The following is a 21432-nucleotide window of genomic DNA, read 5'->3' as shown; positions in this document are numbered from 1 at the left end:
ATGCACAGAAATCTCTGGCATTCCTGTACACTAATGATGAAAAATCTGAAAGTGAAATCAAGAAAACACTCCCATTTACCATTGCAACAAAAAGAATAAAATATCTAGGAATAACCCTACCTAAGGAGACAAAAGACCTGTATGCAGAAAACTATAAGACACTGATGAAAGAAATTAAAGATGATACAAATAGATGGAGAGATATACTATGTTCTTGGATTGGAAGAATCAATATTGTGAAAATGACTCTACTACCTAAAGCAATCTACAGATTCAATGCAATCCCTATCAAACTACCACTAGCATTTTTCACAGAACTAGAACAAAAAATTTCACAATTTGTATGGAAACACAAAAGACCTTGAATAGCCAAAGCAATCTTGAGAAAGACAAACGGAGATGGAGGAATCAGGCTCCCTGACTTCAGACTATACTACAAAGCTACAGTAATCAAGACAGTGTGGTACTGGCATAAAAACAGAAAGATAGATCAGTGGAACAGGATAGAAAGCCCAGTGATAAACCCACGCACATATGGTCACCTTATCTTTGATAAAGGAGGCAGGAATGTACAGTGGAGAAAGGACAGGCTCTTCAATAAGTGGTGCTGGGAAAACTGGACAGGGACATGTAAAAGTATGAGATTAGATCATTCCCTAACAGCATACCCAAAATAAGCTCAAAATGGATTAAAGACCTGAATGTAAGGCCAGAAACTATCAAACTCTTATAGGAAAACTTAGGCAGAACACTCTATGACATAAATCACAGCAAGATCCTTTTGGACCCACCTCCTTGAGAAATGGAAATAAAAACAAAGATAAACAAATGGGACCTAATGAAACTTCAAAGCTTTTGCACAGCAAAGGAAACCATAAACAAGACCAAAAGACAACTCTCAGAATGGGAGAAAATATTTGCAAAGGAAGCAACTGACAAAGGGTTAATCTCCAAAATTTATAAGAAGCACATGCAGCTCAATAGCAAAAAAACAAACAACCCAATCCAAAAATGGGCACAAGACCTAAATAGGCATTTCTCCAAAGAAGATATACAGACTGCCAACAAACACATGAAAGAATGCTCAACATCATTAATCATTAGAGAAATGCAAATCAAAACTACAATGAGATATCATCTCACACCAGTCAGAATGGCCATGATCAAGAAATCTAGAAACAATAAATGCTGGAGAGGGTGTGGAGAAAAGGGAACACTCTTGCACTGCTGGTGGGAATGTGAATTGGTACAGCCACTATGGAGAACAGTATGGAGGTTCCTTAAAAAACGACAAATAGAACTACCATATGACCCAGCAATCCCACTACTGGGCATATACACTGAGAAAACCATAATTCAAAATGAGTCATGTACCAAAATGTTCATTGCAGCTTATTTACATTAGCCCGGAGATGGAAACAACCTAAGTGTCCATCATCGGATGAATGGATAAAGAAGATGTGGCACATATGTACAATGGCATATTACTCAGCCATAAAAAGAAACGAAACTGAGCTATTTGTAATGAGGTGGATAGACCTAGAGTCTGTCATACAGAGTGAAGTAAGTCAGAAAGAGAAAGACAAATACCATATGCTAACACATATATATGGAATGTAAGAAACAAAAGGAAAAAAATGACATGAAGAACCTAGGGGTAAGACAGGAATAAAGACACAGACCTACTAGAAAATGGACTTGCGGATATGGGGAGGGGGAAGGGTAAGCTGTGACAAAGCGAAAGAGAGGCATGGTCATATATACACTACCAAATGTAAAATAGATAGTTAGTGGGAAGCAGCCACATAGCACAGGGAGATAAACTCGGTGGTTTGTGACCACCTAGAGTTGTGGTATAGGGAGGGTGGGAGGGAGGGAGACGCAAGAGGGAAGAGATATGGGGATATATGTATATGTATAACTGATTCACTTTGTTATAAAGCAGAAACTAACACACAATTGTAAAGCAACTACACTCCAATAAACATGTTAAAAAAATTCTTCTTGATGTGTTTATTCCATTTGTCATCCCCCAGTCCTTACTCTCAGACCCTTTTGCAGAGTGCCTTCCGACCACATTCTAGACAGACGTCCTGTTGTGTAAGCAATTCTCCTCAACGTTAACATTACTCAAAACAGCTTTAACATCATCACTCCTGCTGCCTTTGATGGTAGAGGCATTGGGCTCCATTTCCAGGCTAATTCAAAGAAATCTGAGACAATGCAAGACATCTATCATTACTCAAGGGCACTGACTTAAAGATAGCTGCTGCATTCTAGGCTCCCATTTTTTCCTTTTTTCTCGGGGATGTGCTTTTCTCTTTTCAGCATAATAATCAATAGTTCACCTCTCCTTTGTAATGGATCATATGAGGCACCACTATGCTACACTGTCACCTGATATTTAGTTTGGATGTATTCTCCTGGATGGAAACAATTTTCTCTCTCTTCCATGCTTGGAATATTGAAAGGGCCTAAGCAAAATTGTCCAATTAGGTGTCAAGTCACAGTCTTGCTATAGGACTAAGAAAAGAGAACACAGCCTCAGCTGCTCCCAACTCACCACAGACCAATGAAAAGCAAACTCAGTGTCCACTTGTCTCATAACAAAAGCCCATTTATTATTGAGAAAACAGACACACACAAGATTAGATCAAAGGCCCACTACTTTTCATTCATGATGTACTATCCCTGATGAGCAACTGTAGATTTTTTTAATGACTAAAAAAATTTTTAAATACTCCCAGTTCAACAACAAGAAAGTTTCAGGAGAAATCTCATCTGAGTTTTGCTGCCCCAGGAGATGAGCTGGTTTATAGCTGTTTTATCAAAGAACTTTGAAATACAAAATGCCCCTGAGGGGTAAGAAAGGAAAGAAGGAAAACACTGTCCTTTAGGGAGACTGAGCACTGTAACGTCCCTGTCCTCGCTAGGCTCCTGGGGATAGTCATCCCTCACGTATTCACCCCCAGATACAGAGTCATAAAGGAGCAGGTAGGCTAAGCATCCACCCAACTTCTCCAGGATTCCACCACCTGGTGACCTTGTATAAATGTCAATTTCCTTGGGCTTCATTTGTCTCATCTGATACACAGGAGCTGGATCCAAGAATATCCAAGAGCTGTTTTAGATTTGAAATTTTATGACCCTTAGATGGAAGAGAGAATGGGAATACCATAACTTTAGATGTAAGAGAGAGCAAGAGAGAGAGGAAGAAATTAGGGAGTGAGGAGACAGAAAAGAGAAAACCAAAAGAGCAGTATAACAAGAAACAGAAGGGTAGACAAAGTGGGGAGGTAAGGACAAAACAAAGATGAGGTCAAAACAACTTTAGTTCTAGTAAACACTAAGGATAATGATGGTTTCTATTTATTCAGCACCTACCATGCTGTATATACATTTTCTCTAATATCCACAACTTTCTGAGGTTGTATTAATATATCCATCTTACAGATGAGGAAACTGAGGTTCAGAGAGGTTTAGAAACTGGTCTAAGTTCGCACTGCTAATAATTAATTAGACCGTGATTGAACCCAAGAACCCAAGCCCGCCTTCCCACTATATTATACTGCCTCCTAAACCATTCTCCTAATTGTTTAGCAACAGATCCAGTGCTCACTTCTGCTTTAGTTTATAAAGTGTAGTTCAAGTAGAGGATCCGTGAAGAATCCAAGAAGGCAGCATCTTCAAACAACAGCAGTTTTGAATGTGCCTCTGATAGAGAAAGGAGGGATCAAGGTGAACATGCTCTAAATCATTGACAAGATGTATCACATTGTAGGGTGAATCCTACTATAGGGAGATGGTGTAGCAAAGAGTGGTACAAGCACTTGCTTAGAAATCAGGAAAGCAGGGTCTAGAATCTTACCACAAATTTCTTAAATGGCTGTGCATGAGCCCGACCTGCCCTACCTCCTTCCAAGTACTGCAGAATACCTGGGTGCACCTGTGTTGTTAGGTAAAAGGTGTGGGATACAAGCAAGGGTTGTAAGTGAGGGGAGTGGGGAGATCAGAGCTCTTTCAGCAGAGTACACCAAGGTCCTACAAACTGCAGGCACTTATTCATTGTTTTAGGAAAGTCAGGCAGAGCTTTAAGAAAATTCATGATTTAAAAAAAAAAAACTTTCAGTGAAGACAAACTAGTATGTGAGTGGGATTGCTAAAGTCTTTTCCATTTTGTGCAAGACTCAAGCCTGACTCCTATTAAATAGAAAGCTCCTGAGTACATTTGAAAGATGGTTAGATTTACAAAAGTTCCATTTGTCCACACCCTTTCACACAGCCTTGCATTAACAAAGAAGAGTTACACGGGTATGAGTCCATGTGATATGGGAAAACGTATAAAAGAAGAAGCAAGGCAAACGAATTTGTGCAGGCCACGAGGCTAAGACCCAGAAAGAAAGCAGATGAGACTAAAACTGAATGCTGCAGCAGGAAAAAGAATTTAGTATGAATGGCAGCCATGAACCACCACTGGCCCCAACTCTGGTCTCCCCATCACCACGTTCCTATGGGTTCTGACTTCTCCTTATCTTCCATTCCCTTTATATTAGGAAGTACAGGAAAAGTTCAGAGGAATTTCATCTACCCGGGAACATTTTAGAGTTGATAGATTTCTTTTTTACCCTATATGCAAGGTTGGAACTAAATATCTTTCTTATTCACTGTTCCTGGATAAAGTGGCTTTTAAAAGTTATTCATATTGTCATTTCCACTTGTGCCTTCACTCACACACACAATAAAAATGAAACTGAGAATGACTGATGCTCCTCTTTTTAATGATGAATGTCACCAATTTTTATATCCTTTGGAGAAGTTTTTTCATATTCGTTTTCTTTACCTAACTTAGTTTTTCCCCTTCTTCCATCCAATCTTTTATTTCTTTCCCTTGCATTATCTGAAACTTCTATAGAGACCTAAAAGGACAAGGGCTGCTCCCTGGTCCTCACCATTACCCATGAGCCAATGCAAGCGGCAGTTCCCAACATTATGAAAATGGAAGCACCTCATTCCATTTAACTAAACATCAGCACAACCATCAGGGGTTCTTTTTCGAGGACAGTCTAAAGGCAAGCAAGTTCACTTGAACAAATAACTTCGCCTAGAGAGGAAATGGCATCCATAATGACTGATGTTAAACCAAAAAGTATGTTAGGAGATATGGTGCTAGAGGGCTTGCTGAGTAATGCAGAGATCACCACGTGGTCATTCATTCATTCAATAAATAATTGTAAAACACTGACTGTGTACCAGGCCCTGGGCTAGGAAATTAGAGTTCAAGGGAAATAACACACAGTCCCCAGACTGGAGGAGGTCAGAGTCTAGGTGGTGGGAGGCCAAAATCCAGGTGAAAAATAAATGGAAATGTAAAGTCTTCTTTTTCTCCCTCTACTTCTTGAGATTGCAGAGACAAATGTCCTTAGGATTGCCCTGGGAGCCTTCAAAAAGGGATCAAAACTCACTCAACAAAAAAAAGTTTCCTGGAGTCCAGTTTCCTGCATGTTCCATGTCAGGCCCAATCTAACCCAAGCAAATATCATTTTTAGGTAGGGCATTTTGGCACAATGGAGAGCCATCTGGTAATGGTTTGTTCATCTAGAAAATATATATTATGCACCTACTATGTACTAGACACAGTGCTAGGTGCTGGGTGAAGGATACAAAGATGAATTAATCAGGGCTTCATTCCTCAAGCCACTTAACAACTGATCAAGAAGTAACAGATGGCAATCCAAGGCCCCGTGTTTGTTACTTTGCACATAAATTTATCCATTTGTGCCAAAACACCTATTTCACTCATACTGTACACATCATGTATGTGAAACTAAGTGATGCCCAGGCTTCTCCTTGAAGAGCTCAAAGAAATATGATAAGCGGTCCGTGGGATGTATACAAAAGGCACTCAGACATGGGGAAGGAGGATAGTTCAGAGAAGGCTTTACAAGGGAGTTGACATTAGGGTTGAGGTTTGAAGGATGAGTAAAAATTAACCAGGAAGAGAATGCAAAAAGGACATTCAAGAGAGAGGAAGCAACAAGTGTAAAGATATGGAGTTTTGAGAGAGTAGGGTGAATTCCATAAGGGGGAACATCTTCAGTTCTCTGAAGAAGAGGCAGGAAATGATGCTGAAAAGGTGTCTGACTACATAACCAACTCTGCCCTATACCAAAGAATGGGATCAAAGTCACCAAGGATCCTCTTTGGTACTCTTCTGTAAACATTAATCTCACTAAAGTGAGACTGGAGTCCATGCCTTTATTGAAAGTGTTGCTATATGAAAGTATTGGTTAGGCATGGCATGTAAGCATAGTTGTAGGAATGGAAACACATCATCATTTGCTGCAGACATTAAGGACTTCTATGAAGGTAAGAGAGTTTCTGGAAAGCAAGCAGTGATTACAGTCAATAAGAGACGTGCTCCAGAGCCTCTGCCTGGTCTTTAGGCTGTGACCTGTCTTCAAGGACCACGAATTCAGTTGTCTCAGTTCACCCAGCCATCTGACAGTGAAACGGCTGTTTAGATTAAGGAGCCTAGTGATAACTTTCTGAGTGCCTCAGGGACATGGCTCATGACCTGGCCACGTGCCACGGCACCTGTCATGACAGGTTTCGAGACAAGAAGGGCTAGAGTGTGTGGGAGCCAGGCGGTGAGGGGATGTGCCAGGGGACAAGTGAACATTACAGACTTCATCAGGGAAGGAAGGAAGAGGTCCAGCTGCTGAAACCAGAGAGGTCTAGACAGATTCCCAGCAGCCTGCCTTGGGAACTGGGAGCATTTTTGTTGCTTGTGTGATGCAGAGGCTGGGGAGAACCGAGGTTGTACAGGGACTCGGGGACTCATAAGAAAGGAAAACGGAGAGAAGTAGACCAAGGCTCGGTTTCTGAATAAGAGATAGGAGATGGTTCACAGGCAACATAGTGAGACTCAGGTCACGGCAGGACTGGGCATGACTTCAATGAGACTGGTTTATTGTCAAAAATAATAAAACTGAAAAGGACATGCAGAACTACAGAGCTGAGGAACAACAGTGATCCCAGGTTCCGGGGTCAAGGGGTTTTGGCTTAAGGAGCCAGCGGGCTAAGGAGCTGGAGACAAGGGACCCACAAGAGCTGTACCTCACACAAGGCTAAAAAGTAAGAGGAGCTGCACTGTCTGATTCAGACATAGCTTTCGGTTGTTTGCATTTCCAGTTCCCCCATCAGTGCCACTTTCTGTAGAGCTGCTTTTTTCCTGGAGGTGAACGTGTGAATAGATTGTTGTTTCTTCCTCCCACCTTCAACTTTAGCTAAGTTTGCAAATAGCTAAATCTAAAAACATGCTCCATACTGGTGCACTGTGTGTGTGTGTGTGTGTGTGTGTGTACACGTGCACGTGCAAGCTCACGTGCACGTGTGCCTATCTGGAACTAGGTCTAGGTTGCTACAATATCCCAAGGCAATGTGAGCATAAAAATTGCTACCATTTATCAAGCACTTACTATGGACACAGTGAAGAACTCTTGAATCCCTAATCCCTATAATGCCAGAGGATAGGATTTCATTTATTCCTTTACAAGGCTAATGCTGAGCCTCTCCAGTGCTCCCCAGAACTGAGTTTATGATAGAAAATAATATAATACATGAATATAATATCATCACACCTAGGCAAGGTCTAGAAAAGTAATGTCTACACTTAGACAACTAGCCGGACCACTCTTCCTGAAATGGCTAAGTCAGCCAACCAACTGACCTGACTGATTTTGTCCAGTGAACTGACTGACTGATTGACTGTCTTGGTGGAATAACACAGTTACTTCAGCATCATTTTGCCACAGCTTTGCAATGTGTCTCTGCTGATGAAATGAAGTGAAAGGCGATGAAATTACTACAGATATTTCCCATTTCAAAGATGTTAGCCTGGATTGTTAAAACCTCGGGAACTTTTGCCATAAGCCAAACTGTATGACGTAGAATGAAAAAGGGACCCCATGGACAGATCCCTAGACTGGGTTTGCTTTTGTGCCTGGTTTTGTTTTCTTTTTTGTTTTTTTGGTTTTGGTTTTGCTTTTTTTTGTCCCTGGGTTTGCTTTTGTCCACCTAAATCTCAACTCTGGCTACTCATTAGAATCATCTACGAAGCTTTTAAAACCATTCATGGAGGAAGGTCCCCAAGACACTGATTAAACTGGTCTGGATGTGAACCTGGACAAGGGTACATATTTTTAAAACTTCCCAGGTGATGATAACAAATAGCCATGATTGAGAATCCTGGCTTTTAGTGATATGGTCCCTCTGGGCCTCAGTTTCCGTTTATTTAACAAGAATTTTGGACCAGGTGATACCTAGGGCCCTGTACAATTCTAAGATTCCTTGCTAATTTTGATCCCATCCCCAGCTGACAGGCAGCTCTGAAAAGACCACTTTCTCTTTGGATAATTCAATTCCCAAATACTGCCAAGATGGTTGACCTACCACAGTGGGCTGGCATGTAGGTTAATGAGATCATATTTGCCAAGTGTTTAGAGCTCTGGGGAAGGAATCTCTAATACATGCAGCTAAAGAATGATTACAGCAACATTAATGCATTTTTTTTTTTTTTAGGAATAGTAAACCACAGTTCACAAACTCGCATATGCCATAATTAGACTATCTTGCCTGGATGGAGAGTGGCAGAGTGGAAAGTAGATAAAAGAAGGTCTGCTCTTGTTAAGACTAGATGCCAGGTCAAGGCTTCATGAGACATGTCTATGAAATCACAATTGATATGGACTGGACTTTAATCTATGCAAAGTCCTCTCGTCCCCAAGCACACCTCTGGTAGACTTGTGACCCGCGTCTTTGTGGATCTACTTCCATGTAATAGGGACAGACGATTAATCTCTGGGCCTTTTCCAAGAATAAATAATCATCAGTGGGACTCTATTTCTAAGATGTTACTTCCTGTGTTGTTTTTGACACATTAAAATTAGAAGAGGTGAAATAACCTTCTTTAAGAACTGATTCATTTGACCTGCCCATGCATACGCTATAGCAACAGAAACAGATTGCAAAGACTCTAGAGACTGAGAGATGCGAATTTGTGTCTGGCTCTACCTCTTACAAACTCCATGACTTCTGGAAAGTCTCTTACTTTCTTCTATCTTATTTTCTTCTATTAGATAACACATAAAAAGCACCTAGCAAAATGCCTAGCATAGTTCAATAAATATTTAGTTTCCAATCTTTGTATCATACATGGGAAACCACTGGTAGATAGTATCAGGGATTTACAAGTAACAGTCAGTCTGCCCAGATGGCACTGAAGGCCTCTGGTAAGCCAGATCTTTTGTTTTTCATGGCCCATCTGCAATTTCATTCATTCATCCACTGACTTACATTCAACCAGTTTCTACGTTTTGTCTAATATAGACCCAGAGACGGACTTTGTCATTAATGATCAATTAATAATTGAAATTCTAGGGAACTTGAAACACTCCATTTTAGAGTTCTTTCCAAACAATTGGGGTGCACCAAGTGATCTGAAAATTTGTATTACTGTTTTATTTATGAATCAGTAATTCTGATCATAACATGAACTGATGAAATAAAAATTAACTTGGAATCTTGAAGAAGGCTGGATTCATGTATAGGTTTAAGCATTTCAACAAAAACACCAATAGGTTTTCTTTGGAACTTGGAAAAATTATTCTAAAACTCCTCTGTTACAACAAATAGTTTAAAATGGTTTTCAGCTTTTTTGAAAAAGAAAATTAAAAAGTGTGATGCTGACAACAAAAAAGAGACCAGCAGAACTGAATGGAGACTCAAGAACAGACCCAGGTCTATGCAAGAATTTAATACATGATAAAAAGAGTATCTCAGTTTAGTTGGGAGGGCAGGATTAGTCAATAAATATTGCTGGGGCCATTGGTTAACTATTTGGGAAAAAGTTCATTTGGCATCTCAATCCAAATCATTCACCACATTAAAAGGTAGATAGAATGAAATATGTTTAAAAAAAATCCATAACACAACTCAATGGAAATACAAAGTAGTATCTCATGCATCTCTAGAAAAGACTTTCTAAGTTTAAAAGCAATTTGAAAATTAAAAGAAAAAGGAAGAAAATTTGACAACATGAAATTTTAAAACTGCATAAAAATTATGTAAAAGGCTTTTGAACTGGGAAAATTTACAACAAACAATGGTTACTCCTGATACCATCCAAATAATTTAGAAAAACACTGAGGGGCTTCCCTGGTGGCGCAGTGGTTGAGAGTCTGCCTGCCGATGCAGGGGACACGGGTTCGTGCCCCGGTCTGAGAAGATCCCACATGCCGCGGAGCGGCTGGGTCCGTGAGCCATGGCCGTTGAGCCTGCGCGTCCGGAGCCTGTGCTCTGCAACGGGAGAGGCCACAACAGTGAGAGGCCCGCGTACCGCAAAAAAAAAAAAAAAAAAACCACTGAGACTAGTAGGTTAAAAGTCTGTGGACATTAACAAAAAATACACACACACTTAGGGGCAGCACAGGAATAAAGATGCAGACATAGAGAATCGACTTGAGGACACGGGGAGGGTGAAGAATAAGCTGGGACAAGTGAGAGAGTGGCATGGACATACATACACTACCAAACGTAAAATAGATAGCTATCGGGAAGCAGCCGCACAGCACAGGGAGATCAACTCGGTGCTTTGTGTCCACCTAGGGGGTGGGATAGGGAGGGTGGGAGGGAGACGCAAGAGGGAGGGGATATGGGGATATACGTATACGTATAGCTGATTCACTTTGTTATACAGCAGAAGCTAACACACCATTGTAAAGCAATTATACTCCAATAAAGATGTTTAAAAAAAAAAAGTTAGCCAACCCGATTAGGTAATAGAATCAGCAGCAGCAGTAATAGCAGCTACAGCCATAAAAGTGCCAGATAATTTAAACTGAGGACAAGGCAGAATCTGGATATTCATTAACACAAGGGATTATTTTAAAGAGACCATTTGCCAGAAAATGACAAAATCATTGGGAATATCAAAGGTTGGTAAAAGAGCCTTGCTACCACGTGAAGTTCTAGGACCGAGTCCATGGACTCTCCTGAACAGTGGTTTACAAGCCACTTAATATTGGTTTGTAGATTTCAAAAAGCCTAAAAATCTCTGTTTACTGTGTATACAAAACCCTTGTCCTAACTTGACCAAATATTCTCAGAGAACCTATTTGTATTACAGTGAACTGGAGGCAGGAAGAGAAAGAGACACTGAGCCACAACTGAAACCTAAACCACAACTGAATAATGTTCCCTAAATAATAGAAATTGCATATGCTGGTGTTGCCTGATTTAACATGATACTGTATGAGGACAAGTTGAGTTAACTGTAACTTATATGAAGCCCAGAAATAAGTCAGTACCCATATAGTCCAGTCCTTGCATGAAATCACATTTAGAGAAGCACAGTTCAGAAACCAAAAGCGTATTAAAAGGAATACACATCTTTACATGCATCTTTCTAAGAACATAGAGTGAGGTTGAATTTATAACTCACAATAACACTTCTCAAATGCCCATTTCCCCCCAACCCCAAGTCTTTCTCATTCCACAAATGCTCCACAACCTCTCATAGCCAAACTCCACCACGTTGTCTAATCTCTGTCCCTGTGTCTCTTTAAAAATCTCTCTGCTACTTTCCTTGGTCCTTTCAGATACTCCAATCCTTTTCCCCCCAATTTTCTTGATTCTGCTTCACAAGTCCAGAGTCTGGATGGTACAGACTAGACTCTTCAGGGGAGATGGCAGGAAAAGGTAAGGAGGAATGCAGGCTAGAAGCACAAATTAATAAATCATCTACCTATCACGCATTCAATTTTCAGTTATAATTTTAAAGATGAGTCAGAAACTGACAGACCAAATTTGACGTTAATTGCTACTCATGTATTTAGGTACATTTTAGTGCAATTTTCATGGAAGTAGCATTTATGTCTTGTCTTAGTGCTCCAGCAGCCATAGCATCTAGAAGGCCTGACATATAGGAGCTATAAAATAGAGACACACTAGCTGATAAGACAATTAGAGCAGTTTGGAGGCTAGCAAAGAAATTTCCTCAAATAGCACAGCTTTGGGGCTTCTGACCTTGTCTGTTAGTTAATTACTTGAAGAGTGTCAGTTCCTACCTTTCCTAGATCCTTACAGATGATGTCTCTAAACGCTCCTACTCATAAACACAAGAAGAGAATGTCTAAATCCTCAGCCCATCAGTGACTGGAAGGCTCCCCTACCCGCCATCATGTTGGCCTGGTCTGTGTACTTAACATCGTGCATACTTTGGGTCTCTTGATCAAGATGAAGTAAATATAGGAAAACTTTGTTCTTGGGTTTCAAACAACATTATTCCATTACCCTGACTTCTCAGAAGCAACTTTTATGTTGTGTTATTCTATTTGTTCTAAAAGATCAAAAACAAAGTTCAGCAATACATTAGATTAGCATGTTTCTTGCCTGACCTAAGTCAGCATATGCCCAACTCTAATTCAGTTCATTTAGAATGATTACCCTTGGAAAATCTAAAAGATTTAAAAGAAAGACCTTAGAACAACCATATCAATTAAAATTCTCTTTTGCTTGGAAACCAGGTGATAATGAATAGCATGTATCTCCAAGGGGACGACAATGGGAAGATGCATGTACAAAGAATAACAAATGGTTTATGAGTAATGTAAATTCACAAGAACTGCTCAATTAAGGTTTCTGAATTTTTTAAGAATTCTACTCAGTGTTAAAATCAGTGAATACAGTATTGGTTTTTATATACTGATGGATCCTTGTTAGGAGACAAAACTCGCATAAATTATTTTAGCAGAGAGAATTCAGTATAAAGAATTAAACTCTGGGCTTTCTACTGAGTTATTTGTAGTGAGGTGGATGGACCTAGAGTCTGTCATACAGAGTGAAGTAAGTCAGAAAGAGAAAAACAAATACTGTATGCTAACGCATATATATGGAATCTAAAAAAAAAATGGTTCTGAAGAACCTAGGGGCAGGAGAGCAATAAAGACGCAGAGGTAGAGAATGGACTTGAGGACACGGGGAGGGGGAAGGGTAAGCTGGGACGAAGTGAGAGAGTGGCATTGACATATACACTACCAAATGTAAAATAGATAGCTAGTGGGGAGCAGCTGCATTGCACGAGGAGATCAGCTCAGTGCTTTGTGACCAACTAAAGGGGTGGGATAGGAAGGGTGGGAGGGAAACACAAGAGGAGATATGGGGATATATGTGTACATATAGCTGACTCACTTTGTTATACAGCAGAAACTAACACAACATTGTAAAGCAGTTACACTCCAATAAAGATGTTTAAAAAAAAAGAATTAAACTAAGTAAAAGAATGTTTTAACTGAAAAACTAAGAATTCAAAAAAAATTAAAGAACAATAGAGTGTCATGAAACTAACAACCATAGGAAGCAGCTACCACCTCTAGGGTTAGGACAACAAAGGGAAGACGTTGGAACTATTAAAATTAGAACTTTGAACAAGGAGCCCCATGGAGCTGATATTCAGATCTCTGAAGAAAAGATGCTCCTCAGCTGTAGCAGGTGTCTCTGAGTTTGGAGGAGGGACCCCACGGGGCAGGGATTCAGACTTCTCAGAGGGGATGCTTAATGACAGCTGCTGGTGTCCCAGAGGGACACAATGAAACTTAATTCTGCAAAGGTTAGAAAATCTGCAAACTGAATTCAATTGCTTCTATGCGAATTAAGTGCCACTGTCGGAGAGTGATACTGATGAGAACCCAAGCTGACCAGAAGAATGGGAAGAACCTCCTTTCTTCTTTCTCCTGCAGATTTATAGTTCTCGCTGATGCCCCCTTTGTCAGAGTCTAACAGTAAGCTAACTGACAAGAAAATCCTACTTGCAGAATCCAGCCCTAACATCACAAAGCAGAGTATAAAGGGTGGATTTGGACCTGAGACACAATCTCAGGCTCAATCTCACAAGCTGCATAACTGATGCAATCTACCCCTTTGGTACTCAGCATCCATTCACACTTATTCTACATATATTTGAACTTTCATACAGCAACAAAAAGAACTCCATATTTGCAACCAACATAATGGAACTATCCTTTAGACAAGTGAAGGCATTCTCATTCTCTCCCCAAAATATAGAGATGCAAAGTCACAACTATCATTGTATCCCTCTCTGAGCTATGTTAATTACACCTCAAATTCAGTCACAGCCATATGTAAATATTCTGTTATCTAAAGATGATGTTGTAAAGTTTACCTCCAACAAAACTTGCATAAGTTTCTAAAGAAAAGGAAAATGTGTATGTGTATGTACACACATACACAAACAAGAAAGAAGATACGTAAATAGCTGCTGCAGACCTCATTTCAGCCTTTGTTGATATTTATAACCCCTTTCTTCTACATCCCATTCATGTTTTCTTTGTCCTCAGGCAGGGCCTCAGGTGGTCAGGATTCTCTACCCTACATGCAGACCAAAACTTTATTTCTGAAGGCTCTAAATCTCTAGTTGTCCTATCTTTTTTTAGTTTCTGTAGTTTCCTATTAACTTTTGCTCTTGAACAGGAAGTACCAAGAAATCTCCAAAAAATTTCCTGGGTTCCAAACGTATTCCTTTGATGTAGTTTGAATGTTCATGTCCCTCCAAAATTCATATGTTGAAAACCTAATGCCCAAGGTAATGGTATTGGGAAGTGGGGCCTTTGAAAGGTGATTAGGTCATAAGGATGGAGCCGTCACAAATGGGATTAGTGTCTTTATAAAAGAGACCCCAGAGAGATCTTTTGCCCTTCTACCATGTGAGACTACATACAACAAGAAGTCTGAAGCCCTGAAGAGGGCCCTCACCTGACCATGTCTGAGACCATCCTGATCTCAGACTTTCAGCATCCAGAACTATGAGAAATAAATTTCTGTTCTTTTTAAACTAACCAGTATATGGTATTTTGTTACCAAAAAGACTAAGACATCCTCATTTCCACTATTGTATAGCAGGAATCCAGTTTCCCACTGGAAATCAGGATCAAGCAGTAGAATAACCTCCTTCTTGACCTGTTAGTTCAATGACATGAGGACCCAAGTGGCAGTCTGAACACTTAGTTCAATAGAAATATTGTGGTGTCCCCCTTGGGAACCAAGACCACCAAACCATCTGTAAACCAGGCTTACCCAAGGTTTGTTCCTTCTCAGTCATAAGTGCATAAGGAATTCTCCATGAAGCCATAGGTATGGAAGAAAGAAAAAGACAATACACCAGCAGTTAGTGCTAAAGGAGCCTGAGGTACCTGCTCATGCAACTCCCCTGTTGTATCGTTTAGCACAAGCTCAGCTGAATTTCTTATTTGCCATTTTCCACTTGATAATTGGTTGTTATTGCTCATACCTAAATTTAGGGCTCAGTGGCTCAGAGAACACCTGATTTATGACAGAAATCTTAGGTCACCTAGTCACTTAATGTCCAATGATTAAACATTCAGTCTCTCCTGAGGCCTAGTAGCAAATCTGGAGCTATTTCTCAAAAGAATAGCTATCTGTAAAAGAAAGCATGGGTTTGCTCAAAAGCTCTAGATTGTCTGCCCTATAATTCTCCTATTAGTGCTTGTCAAAGCCCTCATAGTGCATCACTAGATTCCACAGGCTTCTCAAGTACCATCAGATCATAAACCCTAAGTGAAAAAGAAGCTTTCATTGCAACTTGGACTTGCTACAGAGCCTTCTCTTGCTGTTCTCATTCAAAAGTAGCAGCCTACAGGTTACTCGATAGGAGGTATCAAACACTCAGATATGATACACGTTGCCTCCAAAATCCAAAAAGGCCTACCTAGCATTGTGCCTCTTTTTGTTATTTGGTAGTGCAAGGTGCAACAACTTGTCTTTCACCCTTGTGGTGGTACCTCAGAAATTTCGCTGAGTTGGTTTGACGGGTCTCTAAATTTTCATGGGTTTATAATCCATTCTTTGTTTCTCATATGTCTTACTAAGGCATCTAAATAACTTGTTATTTCCTGTTCATCAGAGACAATAAGCATATCATCATCAATGCATCACTTCTACCATCAGTGGGGAAATGTGATGTTGTTTAAAATGTCAAGGTGTTCTCTGTGGAAGATATTATGACAGAAAGCAAGAAAATTAATGTAGTGCTGAGGAAGGACCACAAAAGTTTATTATAGGTCCTACCATGCAAAACAAACTACTTTTGTGGTTCTTGCAAATTAATATGGAGGGGGAAAAAGCATTTTCCAGGTCAATAGCTGCACACCAGATGCCAGGTTGTGATGTGCTTTACTATCTGCTTCAGTAAAGGTGCCACAACTTGAGCAGCAGCTGCAATTAAACTCAACACCTGATTAAATGTACACTATTCCATGGTCATTCTCCAAGATCCATCCCACTTCTACAGAGTCCAAACAAGCAAATTAAATAGAGATGCAACTCATATCATTATACCTGCATCTTCCAAGTCTTTGATAGTGGCAACAATCCCTGCAATTTCTCCAGAGATGCAGTATTGCTTTTGTTTACCATCCTGGCCGGAAGGGGAAGTTCTAGGGGCATCCACGTGGTCCTTCGTATCTAATGTCTTTACTTCATAAGTCAGGGAAGCTGTGTGATGATCCTACCAACTAACAAGTATGTCTGTTCAAATTAAGCAGTCAGTAACTTAGGAAATAACAACAGGAATCTGCAGATCTATTGAGCCCACAGTGATTCAAATTTAGGCCAAAAAATCCCTATGTATCACTTGACCACCACACACACTACTTTGACTAGTGGACAACAGTGGCATTTTGGTTCCCCTGGATTTAGCATCGATTCAGAGCCTTGTAGTAATCCTTCAAAAGTCTGGGTATTTCCTTTTTCCCAGTGTTTATTCACTCTAGTAAAATGCTACAGTTCCCTTTGGAGAAAGATTTTCAGTACATGAAAAATTTTCTGACATGATCTTATACTTCAAAAAATTAGGGTTGGGCTTCCCTGGTGGCGCAGTGGTTGAGAGTCCGCCTGCCGATGCAGGGGACACGGGTTTGTGCCCCGGTCCGGGAAGATCCCACGTGCCGTAGAGAGGCTAGACCCGTGAGCCATGGCCGCTGAGCCTGCGCATCCGGAGCCTGTGCTCCGCAACGGGAGAGGCCACAACAGTGAAAGGCCCACATACCGCAAAAAAAAAAAAAAAAAAAAAAGGGTTTTCGTGAAAGCATTGTGGTAGAGCAAAAAGATGATGAAATATTTGTTTCCGTCCATTCATTCAAAAAATATTAAGTGGGGCTTCCCTGGTGGCGCAGTGGTTGAGAATCTGCCTGCTAATGCAGGGGACACCGGTTCGAGCCCTGGTCTGGGAAGATCCCACATGCCGCAGAGAAACTAGGCCCGTGAGCCACAGCTACTGAGTCTGCGCGTCTGGAGCTTGTGCTCCGCAGCAAGAGAGGCCGCGATAGTGAGAGGCCCGCGCACCGCGATGAAGAGTGGCCCCCGGGGCTTTCCTGGTGGCGCAGTGGTTGAGGGTCTGCCTGCTGATGCGGGGGGCGCGGGTTCGTGCCCGGTCCGGGAGGATCCCACATGCCGTGCAGCGGCTGGGCCCGTGAGCCATGGCCGCTGAGCCTGCGCGTCCGGAGCCTGTGCTCCGCAACGGGAGAGGCCACGGTGGTGGGGGGCCCCAGTACCGCAAAAAAAAAAAAAAAGAGTGGCCCCCACTCGCCGCAACTATAGAAAGCCCTCGCACAGAAACGAAGACCCAACCCAGCCAAAAATAAATAAATAAACAAATGTGGGGTTAAAAAAAAAAAAATTAAGTGTACCAGAACTTGTTAAAGCTGACAGATATAAAGAAGTAACCTTAAGGATCTTACAATTTAGTAAACAGAAAAAGGAAATAATCTTATATTTCATATAACTTCAGACTTGACAAATTCAACAAAAGGAATAAACAAGGTGATACGATAGAGGTATCGGCTGGAGATTTGGGGGGTGACACATCAGAAAATGTGGTTGACCAAGGCTACTCTAAAAATGTGAAACTGAAGTTAAAACCTGAAGAAAACAATGAAACCAGCCCTGACAAGCTGGTAGGATAACTTCCCAGGCAGAAAGAACAAGTCTGGAGGAGAGACTTAGGTGGTACGTAGCAGAAGCACTGTGAGGCAAAGGAAGGGAGGTATGAGACGAGCTTGGAGAGACAAGTTGAGGCCAACACGCAGGTCTTTATAAGTAAGGAATTTGTACAGTAAGTTCTGCTATCCTACAACACACGCATTTCTGAAAACCACAGAGATATGCAAAATCCTACAATAAAAACACAGGGCTCATGGGAAAACAAAGGGCTAAAGGTAAAAGACTCAAAAAATTCGCGACACTTTAAAAAATGATAGAAACCGAACATAGCAGCATATTTTTTAACAATTAAGTACATAGATACTACAAAAACCATGGCACTTTACCTTGAAAAAGTTTGCTGGTGGAAGCGGGAGTCTGAAGGGTTGCAGCTCCGAGTTCTTCTGGAGTGGCGGAAGGAGGGTTATCTGAAACTCAGGAAAAGCTGTAACACCTGCTGTGCACAGGTGTGGCTCACAACCCTCAGTGAACTGTTGGGTGTTTGAGGTGCGGGCACCTGTGCCTCATTCACCAGGGGCAGTTCCTGCATTCACCTGGTGTTTTTCACACATAAGCAAATGTGAAACTCGCATTATGCTTAAAATTGTTCCTTACACATAGCAGTCATTTCTTCAAAAAAGCATTACAGTAGAACTGACTGTATTTTATTTTAATTGTAGGGGAAGCCATTGGGAGGTTTTTAAATAGTGAAGTGGCATGATGGGATTGTGTTTTAAAAGCTTACCCTGGCTGATCTGTTGCAAATGGATACAGATGGGGTAGGAATGCTGTTTACTGGGTTGGGTAAGGGAGAGGGGTAGGTTGGAGGGAAGCGGTCTAGTGGGAATGACGAGTAGGCAGTAGGCAGGTGGATCTATGCTTTCAATCTCAGTGGGAAGGTCAGAGCTAGAGATACAACCAGCATCTGGAGAGTATTTATGCAATGAGACTACATGAGATAAGCTAGGAGGGTCGAGGCCCGGGGCCTTTCTCATCACTGCAAGGATGAATTAGAGACCCTATGCATGTCCACTTTTCTTGTTCTGATTGGGTGTCTAAAGGTTTTTATATATGGTCACAGCACCATGACAATAAAAAAGAGAAAGAAAAGAAAGAAAGAGAGATGGAGGGAGGAAAGGGGAGATGAGAGGGGAGGGGAGATGAGGGGAGGGGAAGAGGGAAGAGAAGAGGGGAGAGGAGGGGAGGGGAAGGGAGGAGACACCATAAGATCCAGGACTCTGATCTATAATGCACTTATGGAAACCAAGCTGCAGCAAAGGCATAACTACATTACAGTTGGCCCTTGAACAACACAAGTTTGAACTGTGCAGTTCCACTTCCATGCAGATTTTTTCAATAGTAAATACTACAGTACTTCATGATCTGGTTGGCTGAATCTGCCCACAAGGCTCCTGAGGAGTCAATTATAAAGTATCTACAGATTTTTGACTTTGCAGAGGGTCGGCGCCCCATCCAGTGCTGTTCAAGGGTCAACTGTATTTGGCAAGAATCCATGCATCTACTACACCTTCCTTCCTTTATACATAATTCTTTAACCCATTATTCAGTCTGGGATATTTTGTGGGGTTTTTGGTAGAAAGAGAAGTAAGCACTATTGTAGACTAAATAGGTATATATTTTGCATGTGTGCGTGAACACAGGTGAATTTTTTTTTGCTTGAAACTTTTTCTCATACATTTATCTACTCCTAAAGTGATAACTTTTAAGTGTTTAAAGTTTCTAAAAGAATGAAGAGCCAGTCCCCTCAAGGAATAAGTTGTTAAAATGGACCACTGTCCTCCTCTAGATAAGAGCTTAATAAAATATAAATATAGTAATTTCATATATGGCATCAGAAAATCTACTTTGTCACTGATGCTATTGTATTCAAATGGCCACTGTTTTTGACAACAATTACAACCACCAGCCAGATAGGCCTCCTAACCAGGTCATGTGCTAGTACAACATCTGCTCTATCTCCAGTCCTCTGCCTATTACTAGTTTCATTTCATCCAAACTTGCTCTTCTTCCATTCCTGACTCTGGTACTTAAAAATTTTTTTTAATCTGTTTATTATATTTAATAACTCTTTATCTTAGAATAGTTCTAGAGTTACCAAAAAACTGCTAAGATAGTACAGTGTTCTCATATATCCTGCACGCAGTTTCCCCTTTAATTAATATCTTATATTGGTTTGGTACATGGCACAATTAATGAACCAATATCGATTTTTTTTTTTTTCCCGGTATGCGGGCCTCTCACCATTGTGGCCTCTCCCGTTGCGGAGCACATGCTCCGGACACGCAGGCCCAGTGGCCATGGCTCACAAGCCCATCCGCTCCGCGGCATGTGGGATCTTCACGGACCGGGGCACGAACCTGTGTCCCCTGCATCGGCAGGCGGACTCTCAACCACTCTGCCACCAGGGAAGCCCCTCGATATATTATTAAACAGTGTCAATTGTTTATTCAGATCTCCTTAGTATTTACCTACTAACTTTTATCTGTTCCAGGATTCCACCAGGATACTACAGCACCTTTAGTTGCCTTGTCTCCCCAGGGTCCTCTTGACTGTGATAGTTTCTCAAACTTTCTTGACAAATGTGAGGAGTGTTGGTCAGCTATTTTATAGGATACCTATCCACTGCAATCTATCTGATATTTATTCTCATGACTGGAGTTACAGATTTTGAGGAGTAAGACCATAGATATAAAATGTCATTTTCATCACATAAAGTTCCTAGAAGAAAACAGAAAAAAAGCTCCTTGACATGGGTCTTGGCAATGATTTTTTTGGACACAACACCTAAAGCACAAGCCACAAAATCAAAAATAAACAAGTGGGACTACATCAAACTAAAAGTCGCCTGCATAAGAGAACAATCAACAAAATGAAAAGACAACCTGCAGAATGGGAAAAAATATTTGCAAACCATATATCTGAAAAGGGGTTAATAACCAAAATATATAGAGAACTCACATAACTCAACAGAACAAAATAATAATCATCATCATCCAGTTAAAATTGGGCAAAGGACCTGAATAGACATTTTTCCAAAGAAGATATACAAAAGGCCAACAAGTACATGGAAATGTGCTCAACATCACTAATCATTAAGGAAATGCAAATCAAAACCACAATAAGATATCACTTCATGCCTGTTAGAATGGCTATCATCAAAAAGACAAGAGATAACGAATGCTGGCAAGGATGTGGAGAAAAGGGAACACTTGTGCAGTGTTGGTGGGAATGTAAATTGGTATAGCCACTATGGAAAACTCCCAGTATGGAAGTTCCTCAAAAAATTAAAAATAGAGCTACTATATGATCCAGCAATTCTACTTCTGGGAATATCTTTAA

This window comes from Hyperoodon ampullatus (genome assembly GCF_949752795.1).
Source record: "Hyperoodon ampullatus genome assembly, chromosome: 1".
Taxonomy (NCBI): domain Eukaryota; kingdom Metazoa; phylum Chordata; class Mammalia; order Artiodactyla; family Ziphiidae; genus Hyperoodon; species Hyperoodon ampullatus.
Note: the sequence above shows the minus strand (reverse complement) of the source record.